At 31.6% G+C, this 24314-nt stretch overlaps 1 protein-coding gene and 1 long non-coding RNA gene across 4 annotated transcripts in view; one reads left to right on the top strand and one right to left on the bottom strand.

The window, feature by feature from the left end:
• Positions 1 to 1239: 1239 nt before the first annotated feature.
• On the bottom strand, positions 1240 to 14571 carry LOC130445347 (uncharacterized). Its single transcript, XR_008910041.1, has 2 exons — positions 12272 to 14571; positions 1240 to 4940 (listed from the first exon to the last, which is right to left on the bottom strand). It is a non-coding gene; the product is annotated as an uncharacterized LOC130445347 (long non-coding RNA).
• LOC130445310 (breast cancer anti-estrogen resistance protein 3 homolog) overlaps positions 10577 to 24314 on the top strand; it is a 65003-nt gene continuing 51265 nt past the window's right edge. The window contains exons 1-2 of one of the 3 annotated variants that reach the window (XM_056780883.1): positions 10610 to 10982; positions 20866 to 20943. The gene's annotated coding sequence lies outside the window, so the exon portion shown is untranslated. Of the gene's footprint in view, positions 10983 to 20865; positions 20944 to 24314 lie in introns of all 3 variants that reach the window. The other 2 variants (XM_056780877.1, XM_056780900.1) reach the window with 2 other exon arrangements.

The following is a 24314-nucleotide window of genomic DNA, read 5'->3' on the forward strand; positions in this document are numbered from 1 at the left end:
AAATATTTTTGGAGCTACAAGTTCCAACATTTCGAAAACCCGTGCCCGTAATTTTGTTAAGAGTTGCTAGGCTTATTCAGTAACCAATAATCTCCGAGAATCTAGAAAATCATAAGCGCCCAACTTAATTTCGGGCTTATCCTATCCTACCTATACTAAAATGCCTAAGCTACACCAAATTTTCATGTTAACCACCAGAATCTTTCAGCCTTTTCTTGCCAAAATATCGTTAATTTGGAAGATTTTGTTTCTAGGGGGCCTACAGCCTTCTTTTTGGACGGGCTGTAGCCCCGGATGCATTTTTCTAAATCCGACCTTGTGCCACACATATTCCTGATTTAAAAGTGTTTCAAGAAATCCAATGGATACTGCTAAATATTCAAGGGAATCGTTTTCTAAAAAAAAGGTTTTATTTGTACGGAGCAAAAATGGGTTTTTTTCTTTGTAACCGAAAATTAAAATGTTGTTTCATTTTGCCGTAATTCGGTTCCGAACGTCGAAAATCACAATTCTCATCAATTTTCTCGAAAATGTCTTAAATCATTTTTGTCTGACGGGCATATTAAATAAGGCCGTAAATTAAACTATCCCGTACCGTAGTTCTTTGGCTATTGGCGTAAGTCCCATAATATCCACGTTCAACTTTTGTTTTATCATTGCAAACTCGAGAACTAAATTAAAGAGATACCTGAGAGAATCCGTTCCCCATCATATTCTTCAGTATTTCGCGGTTCTTCTTACCATCTAGTTCTCTTCGGTATTTTAAATCCAATGAGAAATTAATGTTTTTTCATTTATTGTGCCGTTGAAACTCACTCTCATTTGTTCTTATTGTTATATATATATATATATATATATATATATATATATATATATATATATATATATATATATATATATATGAGCCGCGAAGAAGCATCAACGAGGCTCGAGGCGGTAGTGATTTGTCTTGTTCTTGACTTTTGGTTTTTGTGTTGTTTCTTTCTGAGCGCGTTTTGCGGTCGGAACAAAATTGACTAAATTGATTTTCGAACAACAAAAAATTTCGAATTCTTGAAATAATTGAGAAGATCATGCAGTGTTATAATGTAAGTTTATTTACCAGCACATTCTATAATAAGATATACAAAAAATACGAATTTGAGCTGTGAATGTCTTGTTTTTGTTATCTAATTAAAGAAAGAAAACATACTTTTATCAAAAAAATTCATTTTGTAGCTCTGATAATGAAATACAAAATTCTAAGGAAGTTGTTTTATTCAATTTGTATACAAATGCAAAAAAATTATAATTTAAATATATATCTTATACAGAGTGGGTTTTATGTGTGAAACACCTCAATTATCTCGGAAACGGCTTGTACGATTTTTATAAATTTTTGTATATAAGGGTCCTGTGATACTTCTGGTGTTATGGTGGTATCTATACTTTTGTCAGATCTTTTCTTTTACCGAAAAAATATTGGTTTATGGTATTTCAAATAGGTCACCCTATATATTTTATTTTTTTAGAAATCCTTAAGAAATACTGATTATTTTTCATGTAATTTTTCTCAAGAATGTGTAATTTTTGCTTTTAAATAATCCTAATTCATCCTTCGTAAGTCTCAACATTTCGTCATAGTAACATTACCTCGAAAATAAACAATTTCTTGATTTTCATGAGCTAATAGGTACTCGCCGCTTATTTTTCTTAAAACTTTTGGAGACCAACGATAAGAAGCGACAGCTTCCTTATTTTTATTGTTTTTTACATAAAATTAAAAAAAAATTAGTTTGATTTAATATTGTTAACGATGAATTATATAGTTACCAATGTGCTCTGTAGATTCATCATCAATTCTCATAGCTTAATAAGTGATCACTGAACTTGTCGGGTGCATCATCAAATTTGAAACTATGTAGTTAGCATAAAAGACAGTTAAAAGAGAAAAGCTAACCAAAAATGGAAAATATATATAAGTACTTTCACTTGAAACAATGAATTTGCATTTAATATGTTGTCTACTCTGTGCATATTACGATTGGTGAAATAACTTCTTCGATTTTGCACAACTTCGGTATAATTCATTCAAATACTGAACTAAAACAAATGGCTAGTCGACAATAGTTTAAATAGTAGCACACAAATACGAGGATGTATTGATATCTTGTTAGCCCAGACCAGTTTCTGTGTCAGTCATGACATGATTTTATCAGACCGTCGAATTGGGCTAAAACGGATATCTGAAGCACTGAATATTTCATACGAACGCGTCCATCATATAGTTCAAATCAATTTATGTGACTTGGGTACATTTCTACGATCCAGAAACAAAGCAACAATCGATGGAATGACGAAACTCTGGTTCTCCAAGACCTAAGAAGTTTCGTGTTCAAAAATCTGCTGGAAAAGTTCTTGCTTCAGTTTTTTGGGATTGCCATGGAGTAATCATGATTGATTTTTTGAATAAGTGTAAAACAATAACTGGAGATTACTATTCGACATTACTGACCACTCTATGGGAAAAAGTTAAAGAGTAAAGACGAGAAAAGCTATCCAAAGGTGTTTTGTTTTTGCAGGACAACGCCCCTGCATACAAATCTAATGTTGCCATGCAAAAAACTAGAACATTACTAGAACTCCCCCTTTATTCACCAGATTTGAATATCATCTTTTTCCTCAACTGAAAAAAGTTTAAAAGGTCGTAAATTTTCTTCCAACGAGGAGGTAATAAAAGCTGTGGAGGTCTGGTTTGCACAGCAAGAAGTAACATTTTTTTGAAAGGTCTAGAGACGTTGCAGGTTCGATGTAATAAATATATGCAATTAAGAGTTGAGTAATAAAATATTTTGACGTTGGGAGGTTGGGAAGAGAAAGTGGGTTAGTTTTTAAGGGTAAAAAACGGTTTATTTCGATTTCCAGCGAAACTACAAGTCCTATGGAAAAAAGTCAAATAGTCTAAAAAAATTGCGGGTGCGAGTTTTTTTGTCTTATCTTTTGCCTTTTCTGAGGAGATTTACTATAGTAATAGTAATATTTTCTTACACCAACAGGAATTAGAGATTTCAACGAACGAAAATCCCGCAGACTTTTTGATGGAAGAATTTTCGTTCGAAATTTAGGGTGCTTTTTGGATATTTTGTCAAAATTTCGTGAAAAAAATTGTTTTTTGTAAAAGATAAAAATTACAAACGAAAAACTTAGTTTTTTTAATTTTTCACATAAATTTTGCTCTTCGACTTTTTCCATAAGACTTGTAGTTTTACCGGATATCGAGATAAACTATTTTTTACCTTTAAAAACTCACCCCTCTTCCCTTCCCGACCTTAGATCGCTAGTAAATTATTTTTCCTTCTATTTTTATCATATTCTCCTTCTTTTCCAATGGGTTTCATCCTACTGTTATTTTTTTTGACCCTGGTCTATTATAATTTGTAGATCTTCTGAAATAACTGTGTAAATATTATACTGTATAAAGTTCTTCCTATTTCACGGTGATTTAAACATCCTCTCGATAGACATATTTATTGACATAAAAGAAATGTTTTACAAACGATAGTTCTAGGTAATAAATATTTCTATTAGCTTATGTAATATGTGTTCGCCCACTTGGACAAAATGCAAGTCTACTTCTAGATTTGCATTTTATTCGATGTTTTCCATTGCAGACTGTCCTATATATCGATACAGTTAATCTTGATTTGCGATGTCAGGAGTGGCTTAAATCCAGTGGCGTGCGTGAGAATTATTCTCATTAAAAATGAAAATGTAAAAGTTGTAGGTAATAAGAAGATCTACAACTTTGATGTTTACACTTTTTTCACATAACCTCGAAATTTGTGTGAAAAATTCAAAAAATCAAATTTTTAGCGGTAAATACTTTAGGCACATTCAGATGTATACTGAAATCTTCTGGATGTGTCAAATGCTTTGAAATCAATAAAATTTTTTTCTAATATCACGAAATGAGAATCCGGAAAGAAATAGTGTAGTTTCTCAGACGATAATGATCATTAACAAAGTTACAATCCTTTATTTTTGAGGTAATGTTACTATGATCAAATATTGAGATTTAAGAAGGGTTAATTAGGATTATTTTTAAGGAAAAATTGGACATTTTTGAGAAAATAAAATCTCATGCAACAAAAAATCTGGAATCTGTTAATGTTTTGAGTAGTAATTTTAAAATGAAATTGTGAGGCTCATATATTTTGATTGCATGTGCAATACAATAAACTTAAAAAAAGATACTGCCAGAGGTAACTACAGTTTTCTGCACAATTTAAATAATTTGGAAACGAGTTCAAGAATATTCGAGTAACAATTGGTTGGTGTATCCATTTCATGACCATCAAATTTTTAAATACTATTGGAGGCACTTTTGTGGCCGTTCCCAGAGTCGGACTTAGAGTCATCGTGGCCCCCGGGCCAAAATACTTAAGGGGCCTATGTAAGGCGGGCGTTTTACGTGAATTCTTACATCCTCAGACTGATACTTATACTATTGATGCGAGTAGAGCGCAGCAAAACAAAACACGATCACTTGTTCCGAGAATGCAGTATTTCCTATGTTTCGCAATGTACGAGGTGATTTCAAGAAAGCCTAAAAAACAAGCGCTCGCGTACACTCGTAAATATGTAATAAAATATCTACAGCTCATCCGGGGGAAGCGTAGTTTATAACTCGTCGTTGTGATTTTAAAAAATAAATCAGCGATACCATGCATTGGGCGCAACTTCGAGCTTTCATTTTTTTAAATATGATTTTTCGGAACTTTTAAAATGATTGCGCATAAAAAAATTTATGTTGATTCTGAACATTGGCTATGTATGTATTTTTTCGCTTGCATTCATATGTTTAAAAATCAATCATATGGCTCGTCGCGAGGCCCCCCTGCAGCGGGGGCCCCCGGCGCACGCCCGGGTTGGCCCATGCCTAAGTCCGGTTCTGGCCGTTCCTGAAACAAAAAACAATATCCTTCAGTAAAAGTGAGTGTTAATTTATTATCTAAATAAGTACCATAATAATTATATTCTTAATAGTTTAAGTTTAGTTTTAAATAAATAGTCGTAGTGAAAAGAACTAATTAGTAAAAGTGATCGAAGAAATTGTTTAAATGATATTTATAAGTAAATTATTATAAGTTAAGTCAGAGGTCGAAAAATTGCTGCTCTGGGCTTGCCCGGCCTCTAATATTATCCGGTTGTGGACTAAAAACATTTTAAATATGAGGGAAACGTTTCTCAACAGGTTTCAACATTTTAAAACAGTAAGCGACCTTAGCATTTGTCACAAACCCTCTTAATGCTACGATAACAGATTTAGAATTTTCTCCTTTTGGCATCGACATTGGTAACTTTGAAATACAATTAGTTGATTTGAAAAACAAGGATATATGGAGCTCTAAATTTGAACAACTCTGTGTTGATTTGGTGGTCTGCTTTAAAATACCTGGAGAAAGAAGACATGATCATTTTCAACGCCTGGAATAGTATTCCGGATACTTATGATCAGCTAAAAAAACTTGCGTTTGCTATTCTTTCCCTTTTCGGCTCAACGTATTCATGCGAACAATCTTTTTCAAGTATGAATCTTATTAAAAACAAACAAAGAAGACGTCTTATAGATGATAATCTGAAAATATGCCTAAAATTAAAAACAACAACCTACAAACCGGACTTTCAAAGGAGATGCAAGAACATTCTTCGCGTTAAGTAGTGTTTATATGGATGCTTTACTAGATATCAAATTATATTTTATCATGAATAAAGTCCATAAGTCCTAACCTAACCCATAATTTAATTAATCTCTAAAATTATAATGAATGTTTACTACATTTACAAACAGATTTTGCTCTCAATTTTTTTAATCGTTTTGCATTTTTGTCTCTTTGGCTAATAAGTTTGCCAACCACTCAGTTAAGTGTATTGTATAGTGTGTAAATAAATTAAGAACGTAAGAGACAGTATTTATTACTTCACCCCACGAATATAAAGATTGTAAATAAATACGAGAAACGTTACAATATGAACTATGTATGTGTTTAATGGTGGCCGTTTTGACCCTTTTTTTTTATTTATCGATACCATTTTTTAGTATTGCTATTTTCACTGGTTATTTTTTAATAGTATTTAGTGAAATAATTATATACATTTAAATTCAGGAGAAAAATTTACATATACAGGTTGTCCCACTGAATATTTCGTTTTGTTAAATTATTTTTCTGAAAAATAAAAGGAAAAAAGGTTTCTAATGAAAAAACCTGGAACTAATAATCTTTTCTACTTGCAGTCATCACTTATTGATGTTTGAGAATAAATTTATTTAAATTAATGTGTCATCTTTTTAATTTTGTAGGAGTGAATCTAGTAGTGGTATCGATTCTTGGAATCACTTACGTGGGAGGAACACGTGGGTTGTGTCCAGATCACATCAACATCAGACTGTCGTTACTGATCATAATTCTATATCAGGTGAGAATTACTTATGTTACACTACCATTTATTTTTATTTATTTATATACAAAGTTTTCTTTAAATAATTACCGTGAGTTAGAGAAATGTTATAACAAGTTGAGCAAAGATAACAGTTCTGTGTCATAGAGAACTTTATTATTATTTTCCCTGTTACAAATCCATCAATTATATATCATTTGACCAGGACTTAACCACTTGTAGTGTATTTTCTGAGCCTTGCTGTAGGTTCTCTGTTATGTATGTGACTGGAGATATAGACGACACTGGATCTGCTTCACAAACTAATCTTCTCCAAAGTCACAGTTGATATTTTATTCTGTATTACAGACCTATTGTGCCCTGTATCCACCAACTCCTGATTTCAAACTATTCAGTGGCTTCCACATCATTCATGCTTCATCATGTTCTTGTGGTAGAATTAGCTAACGGAGAAGTAGGAAAAGCGTATGGATATCAGCCATATCTCTTATATACACGCCAAGAGTTCTTTTCGTTGGGGCAAGGTGACAAAGAGCGAAATGGTGTACAGAAGAAGAAGTACTTAGAATATTTAATCTGAGCTGAAGATAAGGAGAAATAGGTGATAGACGAAGATGGATGCTACTAGTGAAATTTATAGAAGATTGAGAGAATTTGTAAAGTTTATTCAGACTTGAGCCTTTAAGCTAACTAATCACCCAACAAATTACACTTAATCGTAAAATATATTTCGATTGACATCATACTACGTAGTTAATTGTATTTCAAACAATTTATAAAAGTTCTCGATGAATATTTCTAAAGTACAAACAAATAATGCGTAAAAAAATGTTTTTTTTCTGGTGAAATCCTGTGTACGTAACAAGTAAACATTACTGTTACTGTAAATAATTGTATTCATGCTTATTCCTTAAATAGCTAAACATACATAGATAACAGGATAATGAGAATTTTTGTCATTATTTAGATAAGTTAAGCAATGGTTTAGTTGATTTTATGATACGACATTTTGGTTATGTGGTACAGACCTATTCGAAGTAAATCCAAGACATTTATTTTCTGGCTTTTAACTACTATTTTTCACTAAAAATTGATTTTTGTTTATCGTTAGTTCAAAATACCGTTGAGAGTTAGAATTGTGAAATTTTTACATCGAGCTCGATAAACGGTTGCAACTTCCTGTTTCCTATTTTGCAATTCGCTGGAGATCAAATATTGTCATCAAAATTGAATTTTTGCCGATAAAACCGTATATTGTACAAGTTGAAAAATTTCAGATTTCGTTGCTACAAGCCGAGGGCGAGCGCTCCAAATCAAGTGGAGAAGAAATGTCATTTCCTCATGTGTCCTTAACAGTACTATTTTCACGGATGCCTTGTTTTTATATTATCCTTAAAATTGTATCCAATATATCCACTTTTGCACATTTTTGGTAAATTAAATATTAGCCGAGGTTGAAGTTGTATTTGATGGGGAAACGTACTGAACATTCACAGCGTTGTTGAATTCATTCTAGTGGTGCTGAATGGATTTTAAAATTGATATTTTTTTTTATATTTACTAACATCACTGGATTTCAAACCCCCATGGCGTTTTAGTGTTTAAAGATCTTTATTATTATTAACTTAAAAATAACAGATGACCTTAAGAAGTGGCCCTTATATTATTCTGGATCAAGTAATTATTTAGTTTAGGTTGCATACGCTTCATTTCCTTGAAATTTTAGTATGTTATGGAGAAAATTATGCTTATTTATTTAATATATATATATATATATATATATATATATATATATATATATATATATATATATATATATATATATATAGGGCACGGAAATTTTTCCTTCACATACTTTTTCGAGGTTGAAAATTTAGATAGGTTAGGTTAGGTTGGGCTCATACTCAAAATATTGGCGAGATATTCGTGATAACATACCTCGTTATGGAATTTCTATTTAAAAGACATTATTCATATTCAAATACCCCACAAAAAAATATCGCATCACTCATTATTTTATAAATATTTTTGTTGAGTTGCCTGTCTTTCGAATTTTATTATAATTACGAATTAAAACACACTATAGATACGCCTTTTGCAACATTTAATTTATATCAGTTTAATCTACAGAGGACAAAAAGTTTGATTCACCAAAACATAGAAAATATCAAACAAATTGTACAAAAAAATGAACGGTGCTTAAACTACAACCAGCCAATGCATTTCTAATAGCTTGTGTTGCTTCCATTCATGTTGGAAGGCTTCTAAACAGGTTCTGGACGTATCCTTGCGGCATGTTTACCCAGAAGTTAAAAAGAACATTTTGAAGATCATCTAATGTTCTTATTGGTGCCGGATGCTGCTGAATTTGCCATCCCAGATGGTCCCAGACATGCTCTATTGGGTTAAGATGCGGGCTACGTGCAGGCCAGGGGTGTTTGGTGATTAAAACAAACGTGTCTCGTTTAGGCACGATCGAAGCTTTGCATATTTCTGCAAATTGGAATCTTCTATGCATAAGCAGATTGAAATTAAAACAAAAAATAAAATCTTCCATAATATTATTTTGCATATCTTCACCAACAAGTACTTTTCGTTAAGTACAAACTTTTGAAATTGTGGAAATTTTTCAACTGAAAATTCCTCACAATTTGTGTAGTGTGTATTGTAACACGTTCATACTGGTGTCTCATGCAAAGGTCATCACATTATACAAAATCGATGCAATGGATTGGAATCTATTTCAACTTCCTCGATCATTCCCCCATATCAATAAGATGAATTCCGACCCCCAACACTCACCCTACACAGCTCGTTTCCCTGCAACCTGGTGAACCGGCTCTCCGTCGAAATGGCCGCAGATAGGGAATAACGCAGCCGCAGCTGTACCCGCTCGCCCCAAAATAAATTTAATATAGACAAATAAAAAAAAACACAAAATTTCAAAAAACCAAAAAAAACAAATAAGGGCCGTTTTTTGCTTACAAGCTTCACTTTCGTTTTCATTTGGTCAAAATCTCCCCTTAGAAATAGTTAGGCAAACACAACCTGCAGAGGAGATATTCCTATATCAGGGCCTACCCAAACAAAACCACCTTCCTTATAAAAATCCTCCTTATCCTACCAAACTTTAACCAACGAATTTCACTCTCTTTCTCTATCGGTTCTGTCAGCAGATAAGACTGCGCTCTATCTATTTCGAATGGAAATAAAACATGCAGGCTTTTGCTGTTTTCTAACATTTTGTTGCGATTTTCGTTTTATTGACGTATCTTGATATATCAAATACAAATTAGATCAGATTCTCTTTTTTTTTTTGATCAACTAGGTAATTTACAAGATTTTAGTTAGAACGAACAAATTTGAAGTGATGTATTAAAAAGTAGATGATCTTTTTAAATTTTTGAGAGACAAGAACAGTAATAAGAACTGTTAAGACTGCCAGTACTTGATCTCGTTTCCTCCACAGAATGGAAACAGAAAGAATATTTTCGCTCGTGGAAGTGGAAACACTCACGGTAGCAAATAACAAGTATTTTTCTCAGTGAAGTTGCCTGTAGCAAATAAACACGAAAACTTGAAAATGTGTTGGTGTTGTAGCAAATTATGTTACCAGTTAGATATATATTTCATTTTATTCTTAAGAAATAATTTTAATGATAAAATAATATGAATTTAAATATTTTGTTTATTTATTTTTTCACCTTCAAAAACTAGAAAGGCTTAAAAGAAATAAATATCACGCTTTAAAAACAAATTTAAACACTTGTTTTTTTTTCTTTTATAATATTTTCAACAAACAAACATTAAACCAGGATTGTTTATCTCTATTCCATACCGTCACTCCTAGGATCCAATCCCGTAATTAACAACATTATTGAAATAACATATTTAATCAAAACGTATACGACTCTTTATCTTTATTTTTGATAAATTGAAACGAATAAAAAATAATCACATATTTCGGCGCATTTTGTTAATTTTCTTCATATTTACGTTTTACTTGAGCGGCTACTGCTTTGAACAGCGCCTACACGAATAGGGAAGGGTCCCAATTATTATAGGCGATAACCGATAGCTATCCCTGACGATAATATAGATTTTATCAATAAAATAAACCTTTCCTCACCAATCAATCAAACACAATCGGTTTCGCTTTGCCTACTACTGCTCGAACACAAATTCTACCAAGGAATTCACACGATTGCTGACAGAATAAGTCGAAAGCGATTCCATACGTTTTTCTAGGTATACCAAGCACATAACATTGTGTTGGCATAGAGTGTTGCGATCGCTGTTATTCAAATGTTTGGATATAGTCACGTTCTTTAGCCGACTATATCGTAGTAGGTAAAGAAATTTAATAAGCGAAGAATTTTAAGTGGAAGAAGGGCGAAGTAAAAGTGCTCAGAGGGTGGTACTGTGACTTTTCAGTTCTTTATTATTTTGTGAGGGCAGTGGTGTGAAATCAAAGCTGGTTATTTTGTGCAGTGAGTTCTCGTAATTTTTGGAATTATAGAAAACTGAATAGAAATTATAATATGGTAAGTTATTTATGCATTATTTAGTCTAAAAAGAAAAAAATCATTACTTCAGTTAATTTTGAATTATTTTGAAAAAATGGTAGATGTGTTTTAGATCTTTCAAGGCGGTTAGAAATTGATATTTAGAGCTGTGATTCGTAATTTTAATATTTTTTTTTGTAATAAAATGCTACTAGTGTTGACTTCATGAATTTATTCACAAAAATTTCATATAAATATAAACGTTTATATGGTACATATAAAAATAAAAAGTAGAATACAATAAAAGAGATAAGCAATTTTTTATTTAATTTAAAAAATTAACGAATATACGGAGGAAAACCTTCCGTTTCCCACGTTATCATTTTCACAAACATTAAACATCAAAATGCTCATTTTATGTTGTTCAACTTCCCTGCAAGTCTTTTTAAGAAAATTATTTTCAAAGTAACGCTCTCAAAAAAATTGACGAAACGCTTCTTTTATCTCGTTAAATTTCGACTACATTCATAGTAGGATATTGGATGGTCAAGAAGCGTTAAGCACTTGGGCCTACTTTAAAAAGCCGATTAAACACTTTGGCTTGAGCTTTTTAACGTCCATAAGCTAACAGTGAGTATTTGAACCTAACACGTGTGAGTCCTTGGCACTCACAGAAGTCATCTTTGATGCTCATAGCATTTTAGACGACCGTGTCTGTTTAGAAGGCCATTTCGCGCCTGTTTAAATGGAGGAGTTATTTGATAAGAAAGGCAGAAGTCGCATCTATGTGTGCCTTAGCTTCGCTCCGTCATTGACCTTGTTGCCCCAACTACTAGGCATCTAAACGAGATGGACTTTGCAGCGATCACCTCACTAATCATTTTTAAATTTTCTGACATTCTAGCACAAGCCTAGAACACACCTTTCCAGTTGTTATGGCTCAAATGACATCTTGTTTGAGCTTTCGACTTCGTAAATGTTTGTTAAGTACAAAAAATAACCAAAAATCACACATGACATGTCTCAAAATGACTGTTACCTCATTTTCACGTAAAAAATCAACTGCCTACTGTGAGTATTGATTAACAAATGATCTACAATTAAATATTTTGTGTCGTGCAAGTTTGCTGTCTGTCCCCTCATCTTCAATGCATTCACTAATATTTTACGACGACAGTTATTTGTTATTGTTGGTGAAATCCACACACGGCTCTTAAAACGGTTATAAATATAATAAAATATTATACATGTTCACCAGTTACTACTTTAGAAAGAATACGATTTCTACTATCATTTAACAATTTTAACATTTCCCACGTGTTTATTACCTGCTATTTTTTCAATCGCTTGGTAGCTGCATCTTGAATTTTCTTTGATAATACGCCTCCAAATTTCCAGGAGTAACTGAAAAACAAGGCTTACTAGCACGTTCATTACCAAATTTATATATCTCCTCTCTTATATACGCTATACCAGAGAAACACAGTTACTTGTGACGCTTTTTTATCATATAAGTAGCGACACAACTGCTCTCACAACGTAATACTCAAAGATAGTGGTATTCAAAAATGCAGTGATGCCAGCTTTAGCTAATTCTCTCAAAATATACAGAGTTTTTGATGCCAAATCTTTTTGGTATTTGGTCTTTTTTTTATTGAAAATTAGCTTTTAAAAACAGGTAAAAACATTGACATTTCGATATATTTTGCTCTTTATCAAAATATGACTTGACATTGGATATATAGCATAATATATATAATATATGATATTTTGATAAAGATCGAAATATATCGAAACGGCAATATTTTTACTAAAAACTAATTCTCAATAAAAAAAAAAAAGCGGAAACTAAGAAGATTTATGAAGAAAAACATACAAAAGGGTCGTAGAATATATAATCAAAGAAATATAATACAGAGTGACGTGTTAATATTCTATATATCATAATAAAATAAAATTCTTGCGTTTTATTTAGAACAAGAAATTAATTTAAGTAGTTCGTATGTCCTAAACGTAGAGTTTGCGGATCATTTCATGGTTTGCATTATTTGTAGTATTTTTTTTGTGGTTCATATCCAATACTATGAGATTGAAATCCGCCATCAATTGCCAAACAATCTCGAAGTATGCATTATGGTGCACAAACAAAAAGCGAGAATCCACAGGACTGATATGGAATGACGTTTGGTTATAAGATGGTACCAAGGTGCGACACCCGTATTTGTGTGTAATAATGAGAAATCAGTAAAAATCAGAACATTTTTTTATTAAAGTAGAAAATTAGGGTAAAAATACATAATAACGATGAAAAGCTAGTAGGTGACGTTTCTACCCAGTGCAATAATAACGAGTACTCAATCAAGATTAAAATTTCACGTTTTTAAGTGTTTTAATTGGTTCGTTTATTTTGGTTTTAGATAGTTTTCGATACAAAAATATAGAATAGGTTTTTATACGTTAACTTTCCATGTTTTGTGATAACGTTAGATTGTGAAATATGAGGATCAAAAGATTTAATATTGTTTTTAACCATCAAACATTTTTTCAAAATATTACAAGGTTGTAGGCTTTTTATTCGTTTATTTACAAAAAAAAATCAGCAAAACGGCATTAAAAATGTATAGAAGAGTGAAAGAAATAAGATTAAGTGATTATTTTATTAAATTTTCCGTAATTTTGCTACACCCGAGTTTTGTCCAAGTTCAAGGATGCCGATTTCTCATTCTAACAAATATCTCAATCCATAAACTTTATTTTCTACCATACCCTAAATGTATAAAGTTATTATCAAGATGTGGATGTGTTTTATCAATATGGCCATAATTATGGATTTTATTTAATAACACTACAAGTTCCATTGAAAAGAACACTGCAGCTGCTTGGTCATGGATAATGGAATGAAGTTGTGGATGTATATAAATGTGTTAAACTTTCTAGAAATATCTGCTGCTATGAGAGTAATCTTCAAACAACCGTTTTTTTTTTTCATTTCTTCATCCAAGTCATTGGTATTTCAATACTGCAATCACTGAAACGAAGATAATTACTGACATTTAATAATTTCGTTACTTTTGAGAATACGCTAAACAGCGAATAATTTACTGTGTAAAAATCAAGTCTGCAAATTGTCATTGTCTCACGTTTATTATTGTTAATATTCTAGTTAATATACAAAATATGCAATTATTTAAAAGGTTGTCATACGTATTCTCTCAATAGAATCATTTTTGAAGATTCAATAAGCATTATTTCTACAATGGTAAAAAAATGAATAGTATTTCGTCGGTTTCTTAAATGATCAATTCAAATGTACATTGTCATAATCGTATCATCAAAAGTGCAAGTGCAGAATTGCAAAAATATAAGCATTAAATTTGGTTTTAAAATCTTATTAGAAAATTATTCAAGTTTGCATTTTATAACAAAGAAAGGTCAAATGTTAAAAGTTCAATGTTTTGCAGACTGCTAAAAAATAACTACATAGTTGGTAGTCGTGAGGTGTCGATAACATTTGGCTGACAAATGACATTGTTACGTCGAAACGTGATCCTGTAACCACGTGAGAATGTTTTAAAAATAAATACACATACGTCCATTAACCGAACATACAATTTTATAAAAAATATAAAAAAAAGTGTGGATTTTGCAGTTATATTTATCACGTTGTCTAATACTTCCTATCTTACATGTAACGGAATTTTTACTATGTTTTACTTGTCCAATTAATATGTTCATGCTATTCACGTCGTAATATACGTATATGTAAAATTATAAGTCAAGGTCATCATTATCATTATGACCACAACAGCTTATCCGATATGTAATACAAAACATTTTAGAACAACAGTTGGTAATGAACCTTCTTCTTAGGAAATTTTTAGGAGAAAGAACGTTCCTTCGACTTAAAAAACAGTCACATCTAAGGGTAAATTTAAACAAATTCACGAAAGAAAAATATGAAAAATTATTTATTATACTATGCTCACTAAAATAATAAAAACATATAAAAATGAACATTTACTCTTAATACTCAGTTGAATGAATGAAATTCCTTTCAAACTAAAATTATTTTATATCAAGTTTCAAATGTTGAATCCTTAACATCAATCCTCAAAAGTATATGTTTTTGATTATATCAAATTATTATTGAGGATTCTAAAGAAAGTAGAATATTAGGTAAAAAATAATGTCCTTTTCAAGGATTTATCAACCTCAAAATTTAAATCAACATCGTATCGTAAACAAATAGCAAAATGAAGAAAATGTAAATAGTTATTTATGTAACAAGTGTGTAGGCTTTTTTCGACGAATGTGAATATGAATGAATGCCATGAGTCGAAAAAAGGCCTTTACCCACGAATTGCAAACAATATTTTTTCTACTAGCGGATATTTTATAATATATAATATTTTTCCTCACGAATTAGTGCGCAAAAAAGTTCGTTAGAAGAAACTATAAGACTTTTATTGATTCCTCATAAAAGATATTATATATTTATAATTATTCTTCAATTTCTTATTTCTTGGACCTTTTGATATATTAATGCATCTAAATGTTCTAGATTTTAGGTCTCTTCTGTTTTAAAATTAGTTTTTTTCAATAATTTTTGAAACAAAGATGAAAATAGACGTTTCGACTTTTCTTTAAGTCTTTATCAAAATATGACGAATGTGAATATGAATGAATGTCATGAGTCGATAAAAGGCCTTTACACACGAATTACATACAATAGATACTAAATTTAAAACCGAAGAGACCTAAAATCAAGAACATCTAGAATAATTAATATATGAAAAAGGTCCAAGAAATAAGAAACTAAAGTATATCAATAAATATGTAGGTAATATTTTTTATGAGGAATCAATAGAAGCCTTGCAGTTTCTTTTAACGAAAAGTAGAAAGGTCAAAAAATTATTTTAAAAAAACTAAATTTAAAACACAAGAGACCTAAAATCAGGAATATTTAGGAGCATTTATTAATATTTTGAACATTTTAATCAATACTGAAACAAATTAACAAGATAACAGACTAATTCATTTATTAACAATATTAATATTAAAGATGCACTTTGTGCAGTCATTAAATTTAGCAACTTTTCTTTTCGGCATTCATAAATGCTACCTAAAAATAATTATTACTACATAAGTAGAAAAATGAAAAGCGCAACTTGCACCTGGAACCTCTCGCGTGTGAGCATGTGAAACATTAATAACTTTCTTAACGCACTATTGCTTAAAGTTTGTGTCTTTATGCACTAGTGCGTAAAGTAAAGTTTTACGCACTCGAAAGCGTGTCTTAAGTATATCTAAGAAATTCTTTGATGACATTTTTATCTAAATGATAGTAGATTCGTTAAAAATTATCAACAATAAGCCGTTGTAGTGAAACACGACGCATAGAAATTATAATTTTTGTAGGATGTGATGTGTAGGATGTCATACATTTCGCATACTATCTGAAATTAAAAATCGAGTCAATTTCGTCCATTATTCAGTTGCGCTCTGTATAATTATCAAGTGAGCTTTTATATTTTATGAAACCGGAATTTTATCAATACCCTTGCAACTATAGTTAATTAGTGAGATATAAACGCTTGGTTTCCATGTTCTCAAACAAAGCGATGTTTAAACTGTTAATATTTTTATTTTGTATTAAACAACCTTGATCTAAACTTTCAGACATAAACTTTGGTCTATAAACAATGAGGACAAGCAGAAATTTGATCGATAAATTTCGTTTCGTTACGTAGGCTCACCTTAATGTTTATTTATATTATTCAAAATAACATAATATAGTTAGGCTAGATCTTTATTTTACGACCAAGGACGTACCTAATTATTTTTTTCTTGTTAATGCTCAAATTTTTAAATATAACAACACAATTCTAAATTTTCTACTATAATATAGCGAAATTGAAATAAGACTAGATATTATATTACACTTAGAAACAAAAATAAATGTTAATAAATACACTGTCCTGTCAAAAATATAAAAATTCAAAGGGAAAATTAGTTTGAGAATTTAGTAACAAAAGATATTATTTCGTGTTTAATTAAGTGAGTTTTTTTTAAATCAATAAAATTGTTGAGGTTTACTCTACTTGGTACAAAATAACAAAAAAATCACCCTTGAAAAAGTATAAATTCAAAAGTTTTCTTTAGTAAGTAAATTTACTGCAATAATGAGAACTTCTATCATTATTTTATCACCTCCAACAGTTTTTTAGAGATACTTCTTATTAAATTGATTAACGCACTTTCTGGTATACTTTCTAATGTAGTGTTTTGATTTTTTTGAACTGAGATTTCCCCTGCTACGAAGGCCGTTTTTTTTTTCAACCTCCGATATGCTATAAATAAGTAACAAGTTCATATAAAACAATAATTTTATCACCAAAAGATTCGTACACCGGAGAGATTGAGACATTATATCTGTGGACAAGCTTTTCAATACCCTCTTCAAAGAAAGTTACTGTCAATAAATACAGTACAAAACAGAACTTGAAACCTCTGAAAACTCCGTAAACAAAGCAGTAATAGTGAATATGCGGTTTTATTTAACCATTCTGTCAACTCGTTGAACCAGGTCATCTGAAACGACAGATTTGCGTCCTTGGCCCCCTTCATCATGCTAAACTTTCGACACCATTCACGCACAACACCATCACTCATAAAGTTTTCCCCATGCACACGGCTCATTCTCCGATGGATTTCTGCAGTACTATGGCCTTCAGCTTGTAGAAAACGAATCACACATAGCAATTCACACTTAGCGGGAGCATCAATAACATGTTTAAGTGGCTGGAACACAACGCCAACTGACGCCTGAATGTCAACAATGGCGGAGTGTATAATTGTCCACAAATTTTCTGGTCAATCCGAAATCGTTTAGTAGAGCTAGTAGACTATGAAGCAGCCTAAACCATCACTCTGTCACCCCAATGAGATTTTGACAATTCTTGTTCTTTTCTTAGATCATTCTAGTCATAACATCTGACTTTAGTAAGCACTTCTTCACCAAGCTAGTATCACACACCACTAGGGTAAAACGCATCACAACCTTTGCAACGATGTTCCCTATTTTGAAATTTCTCTCAACACTGCACGTTTCACTTGCCTAAAAAATTAAAAAATGTTTCTTCTTATATTTTTCTTGTAATGGTCTGCCTTGCGATTTATAGCGTTTCGTTTTATTTTTAGTACTAATCGTTATTTTGATAAAGGTGTTACGTCTATGGAGGTCTCAATATTTACATTGAAAAACAGTTGATTTGGTATTCTATTGATGATGAAATATTATGTCACAGATTACAACGCCTTAGGTAGCTTCTAGTTCTTTAAACTTAAAAAATACGATACATAGTTAAGATAACAGATAACAATATGTTGGGTTAGGTAGGTGAATAATCTATGTTACAAAAATGAATATACGCAAATAATGTAAAATTCATTCTTGTTATTATATATTATGTTTTTGTAGGTCGCTCATTTATAATTTTTATTTGGGGTGAGGTATCAAAAAGGTAGATCTTAAATTTAACTACATATTATGGTGATAGAAGTTTTTATTTTGTAGTAAAAAAGTTTTTATAAAACACATGTAAAGACAACAATAAAAAGTTACGAGTTTCTGGGCTGTCCAATGGAAATATAAATAATCAGTTTAATTTAAATGATATTCAAGATATTATTTTATTGACATTTTGGCAATGCCATCCTCGTAGAAGAAAAATTGAGAATTTCTGGAAAGAGAGGATGTTACAACTTCATTCTAGTCTTTATGTTGAATATGACATTAACATTTCAAGAAATTTTGATAATTTTCATAAGCATTCTAGTAATTCAAAGATAAAACGTTTCATCACAAATGGATGAATACAAGGATGGTTTCAGGAGTATCTGACCCAACAAAGAAAACCCAAAAGTTTTAGAAAGAAATTTATTTATTTTTCAACGTTCAGCATCACCTCTTCATTATTGGAAAATATTTGACCACCGACCCGTTTTTCAAAATCTGGGACCAGAAAAATCATCCGAGGCAGCTAAATCTGGTGAATAGGGTGCATGAGGTAGCAATTGAAACTTTAATTCATTAATTTTGGCCATTGCAATAACGGATGTGTAAGCTGGTGCATTGTCTTGATGAAACAACACTTTCTTCTTCGTGAAATGCGGGCGTTTTTACTTGATTTCTGCGCTCAAACGTTCGCATAATACTCGCTGATAACAGTTTTTTTTTTCAAGCTAGTCAATGAAAATTATCCCACGCGCATCCGGCACTATGTTCTCCCTTTTTAGTCTATTGTTTTGATTTTTCTTTTGTTTCGAGTGTCGAGTGGTGGACCCGCGTTTCATCCATGGTTATGAAATGGTTTCATTTCTATGAAACATTGCCAAACATTCGAAGGAAACACTTCACTACGCTGTTTTTGTGGCGTCTTCAAACTAGGAACATATCCTGTACAGATTGTGTACTTTCTAATACAGTGGTATTTTTCAAGCACCGTCCGCCGGTTCTGGATCAGGTCAGATACTTCTCGGACCATCCTCGTTTGTGAAGAAAAATAGCGAAACTGGTGCCCATAGTTAGTATAACTAATTTTTTAAAGACCTTTTACTCTTAATATTCTATTAGAAATACTACAATTATCAAATTGTTTACTGAGTATATGTTAGAGTATAATTAAAGACGAATTAACAATATCCCTATTGGATTATTAATAGAAAAACGTCATCATTGAATATACATTTTGTAATTACAGTGGGAACACATGACGGAGTATTACATTTCAATCGGATGTTTGAGTAAACATTAGACTGCCGAAATGAATATGGTTTTTGTACCTTAAAATTTCCACCAATGGTCGTTTGTTTTTTAAATTTTGACAACGCTCGCTGTTCTCGCATGTTTTCAACTACAAATATTGGATAAAAATTTTCACAGAACCGTAGAATATAACTGTAAATACTTTAATCAATTCACTTCCAATCTGTCGCCTTCAAATATAATCAATAAGAAAAATTAGAAACTGGTGCAATAATTGGCTGCACAAAACTAGAATCAGAAAAAAATAACAAAAAGAATGGAAAAGAACAGTGACGGAAACAAAAAAGACATAAGGAGAGGAGGAAAGGACGACGCAGAAAGTTTTGGCTAGAACAAATAGCAAAGGAAGGAGGAAGAAATGGAAAAACAACACGACTAATAAACGATCAATAGACCAAGTGCAATAAATTAAAAAAAATTGAGTGGCAACGAAGACTCCAATATTGTTTTTTGAAAGGGCTTAACAAGTTCTAAAGAAGAGGAAGAAGAATAATCTACGATAGGTCTATTCTATTTGGAAATATAAATTGTTCATAAACAGTGAAAACGATCAGAAATTTATTGGCAATTTCTACTCGACATTTTAATCAAATTTGAAACGAGATATTGAGTAAGAATTGACGACTAACATATTTAAGCTTCCATGGTGGCAAAAAATGATTTGGTTCAAGTTGAAGAAAAAATATGGGACGTAATGGTTGACAATTTATGAACATTAATTTCGGGTATAAACATAAAAAAAAAACAAAATTCGTAAACTAGTATTATCTATTCATAATTATGCTCGGCAAGAAAAATATTAAGGAATATTTTTTTATTCGGTGAGTATGCATAAAGAAGATTATTTGGTGGAATTGTTAGGCTGTTCGTTTACTTTTCTTCGGCTTCATCAATCATCTGTGTTGACTTTTAGTCTGATATTTATAGAAATATAAGAACAAATAAGAGAAAACGAGGAATGGTATTCCAAAACACCGACATTACATTATTGTACTTTTAAGTTGAAACTTAATACTAATAGTACTGTTGAAGTGACCTGACACACGTCTGGTTTTCAACATAACTATTAACTTTCTCATTTCGATTTTTTTTTAGTATTGTATGTATTGGCATGAAGAATCGAATTAGAAGGATAACCAATAACGTGGGAATAAACAAAATAAACTGACTCTTGTAAGTTTGAAATAATATTATTATATCAAGAAAAAATCTAAAAACATGTGGGTTATTCTCATATTTTTTGTTGATTATGAAGGTCTGAAAGTATTTTATAGCAGATCATCGTTCAATCTGCTTCCTTGAATACCCTGGAAACATCTTTAATCTTCTTTTCTGCCTTCCTCTAAGACTAGCGCTCTGGTCATTTCCGACTTTGCGAAACCGATCATCGGCATTGATTTGTTGGTATCGTTCAGTCAAGTATGGGTGGATTATCGTTTTATTGAGAAAATTTGTTCGGATAAACTTGTATTGAAGTTTTTTTAAATGCAAATGCAAATATTTTTGTTTCATATCTAAGGAACTCAAAATTGGAAGTTACTAGAGCCTCACGAGGACCTGGAGTTTAAGATTTTAAAATGTAATTATAGAAAAAAGGTTCTACAAGGTTTTTCCTTCTTGCGCCAGAAATAATGTACAAATTTGCAACAATGTGAAAAAAAATGTCAAATGGAACTATTTAAACGCGTCAAATATTGACGAGTTTGCAAATTTATACGAGTGCGTCAGCTATAAAATATTAAGGATATGGAAGTGTCTCTGTTTCAAATATTTCCTAGTGTCAAAAAATCGTCATTTTGAGAATATTACTAATGAACGAAATACAGGGCAAGCGAACACAACCATAATTTTGATAAAAACAATTCGCTAGCTTTGGTCTGATACCAAGTGTCAAAGAAAACTAAACAAAAAGCAATTATCAGCTGTTAAACGGGTTGTCAATTGAAGCAATACTGCCAAATCAAATTTGTGAACACCTTTTATTATACTTAATACACTGCTTACACTACTACTACACGAACACTCACAATTACACTGTCTGACGCGCGTTTCGATAACCAAGTTATCGTCTTCAGAGATTCCAGAGTAAACAGTTTACCTTTAGTCTCTGAAGACGATAACTTGGTTATAGAAACGCTCGTCAGACAGTGTTGGTGTAGTGGTAGTTTAAACAGTGCGTTCAGTATGAATACCGCCAACGGTTCCAGAAATTCCAACTTACCTTTTATTATAACTAATTCATATACTATATATATTTTTACATTTAAATTCACACAGAGTGCATTTAAAAGCGTTTTTATCATTGAAAAAATTAAGAAATTTATTTAGAATTTAGATTTTTTTCATACTCCTTTATATTGATTCTTAATTTAAGTCCATTATAATCAGGATTAAATTTCACTGATAGAGCATTTCACAATTGTCGTCCTCTCTCTTTACAATATAAATAAAACATTCTAATTCTCGTTTTATGGCATGTTAATTAGAGAACGTGATACTGTGTATTTTATAACGTAATTCTATATAAATAGTCGAATGTATGTATTTAAAATTCATAACGCAATGTCAAGAAAGGTTAAATAACATTATTTTGCCAGCGATCGAAACAACATTTTATTAGCGCTATTTGATTAAAACGTCCTTATATCTATTTCATCCTAGATTATTATGAATTAACTAAATAGTGATAATAGAAGTGTATACTTGGATTGGATAAGATGTAATTGTATATCAAGATTCTTTTCAATTACGAATCGTTTATTGTTATATCTATATTGAACTTGATACTCATATCGCAATATTTATTAACAGATCATCAATTTATCATGTGGTATTAATATAGATATACGAAGACTGCTCTTTGCTCCGCTCCTGACCTAAATGAAAAATTCACGAATAAGTTAACGCATACGAGAGTGTTCCCAGAAGTACCTTGGTCTGACCTAGAGAAGGCGGTATCCATTAATAGTGAACGTTTTCAGTAAATTTGTAAACATGGAAAAAATTGGTCATCGTTTTGTGAAACAATACTTTTAACTGAAAGGCATTAGCCCAACCATTATAAAAGCTGAACTATATTTTACTCTGGGTGACACTGCTCACTTCCTATCAACAGTATAATATTGGGTGGCAGAGTTTAAACGAGGCCCTACGGCTTGCATCGCAGTAGTCCCCCAAATGAGGTGACGACTCCAGAAAAGAAAATCCACAAAACGGTAACGGATCATCGGCGACTGAATTTCAAAAAGTGCAGTACATCGCATATTAACTGAAAATTTAATATGAGATAGCAGTGCGCAAGATGAGTGCCGCATTTTCTCACAATGGAACAAGAACAGCGTCGTGAAAATGTTTCCATCGAGTGTTTGGCAATGTTTGACAGAAATAGAGCCGTTCCATAACCATGGATGAAACGTGGTCCATCATTTCACACCCGAAACAAAAGAAGAATCAAAACAATGAATTCGAAAGGGAGAACCGGCTCCAAAGAAGCCAAAGACTGTTACATCTGCAGGCAAGCTCATGGCGTTGGTATTTTGGATGCATGTGGGATAATTTTCATTGACTATCTTGAGAAACTTATTGCAACGTTTGAGCCAAGGAAGTGGAACTAAGAAGAAAGTGTTGTTTCATCAAGACAATGCACCAGCTTACACATCCGTTATTGCAATGGCCAAAATTAATGAATTAAAGTTTACATTGCTACCTTATGCACCCTATTCGCCAGATTTAGTGCCCTTGGATTATTTCTGTTCCCAGATCCAGATTATTATCGAACATATTGAAAAAGTGTATGGAACTAAGAAGAGATTTCATTGAAAAATAAATATTTTTTTCCAAAATTTCTGGGTTTTCTTAATATTAATCATATTAATTCCTTGAACAATAATTCTGTTTGTACTATGATCAGAATTACTCTGATCATCAACAAGTTTTCTAACAATATAGAAGACGAATATTATTAATTGAAATTATGTATTGAAAGTAAACAATGTGTCAAATTTCATTTTCGAGGTACTTTTTAATATACCGCGTGAATCCAATCTCTTATTATACAAAAGAGTAGGGATATAACGAAATATAATGATTATTGTATTTTTTTATATAGCAGAAGTTATAGTATGGCTAGTATTAATATAAAAAGAGATATTAGCCCCATTGTAAATACCGTCCAATATGCCATAAATTCTAATTTTCCTTTTTTTGATTAATAACAATTTTCTGTTGATACTCATCTAGTCAGTCAATTTGGACAAACTGTGTACTCAGCAAAACATCTGAGAGAACAAGTAGTCATATTTAAATTTTCGCTACTCTCATGGATTCGTGAGCGAAAGATTAGACTCTGCTGGATAACTGGACACAGCAATGTAGAAGGGACTCAAATGGCAGACAAACTAGCCAAATTGGGAACGACTAGGAGCGGGGACGAAGCGATGGGCTTGCCACTACTACCGATCAAATTACTGAGAGAAACGATAGATAGAACATTAGAGGGAGAGCACGGCAAGAGATAGAGTAATAGAGATGACTGTGTCATCTGA

The sequence above is a fragment of the Diorhabda sublineata genome, chromosome 1 (genome assembly GCF_026230105.1).
Source record: "Diorhabda sublineata isolate icDioSubl1.1 chromosome 1, icDioSubl1.1, whole genome shotgun sequence".
Classification (NCBI taxonomy): domain Eukaryota; kingdom Metazoa; phylum Arthropoda; class Insecta; order Coleoptera; family Chrysomelidae; genus Diorhabda; species Diorhabda sublineata.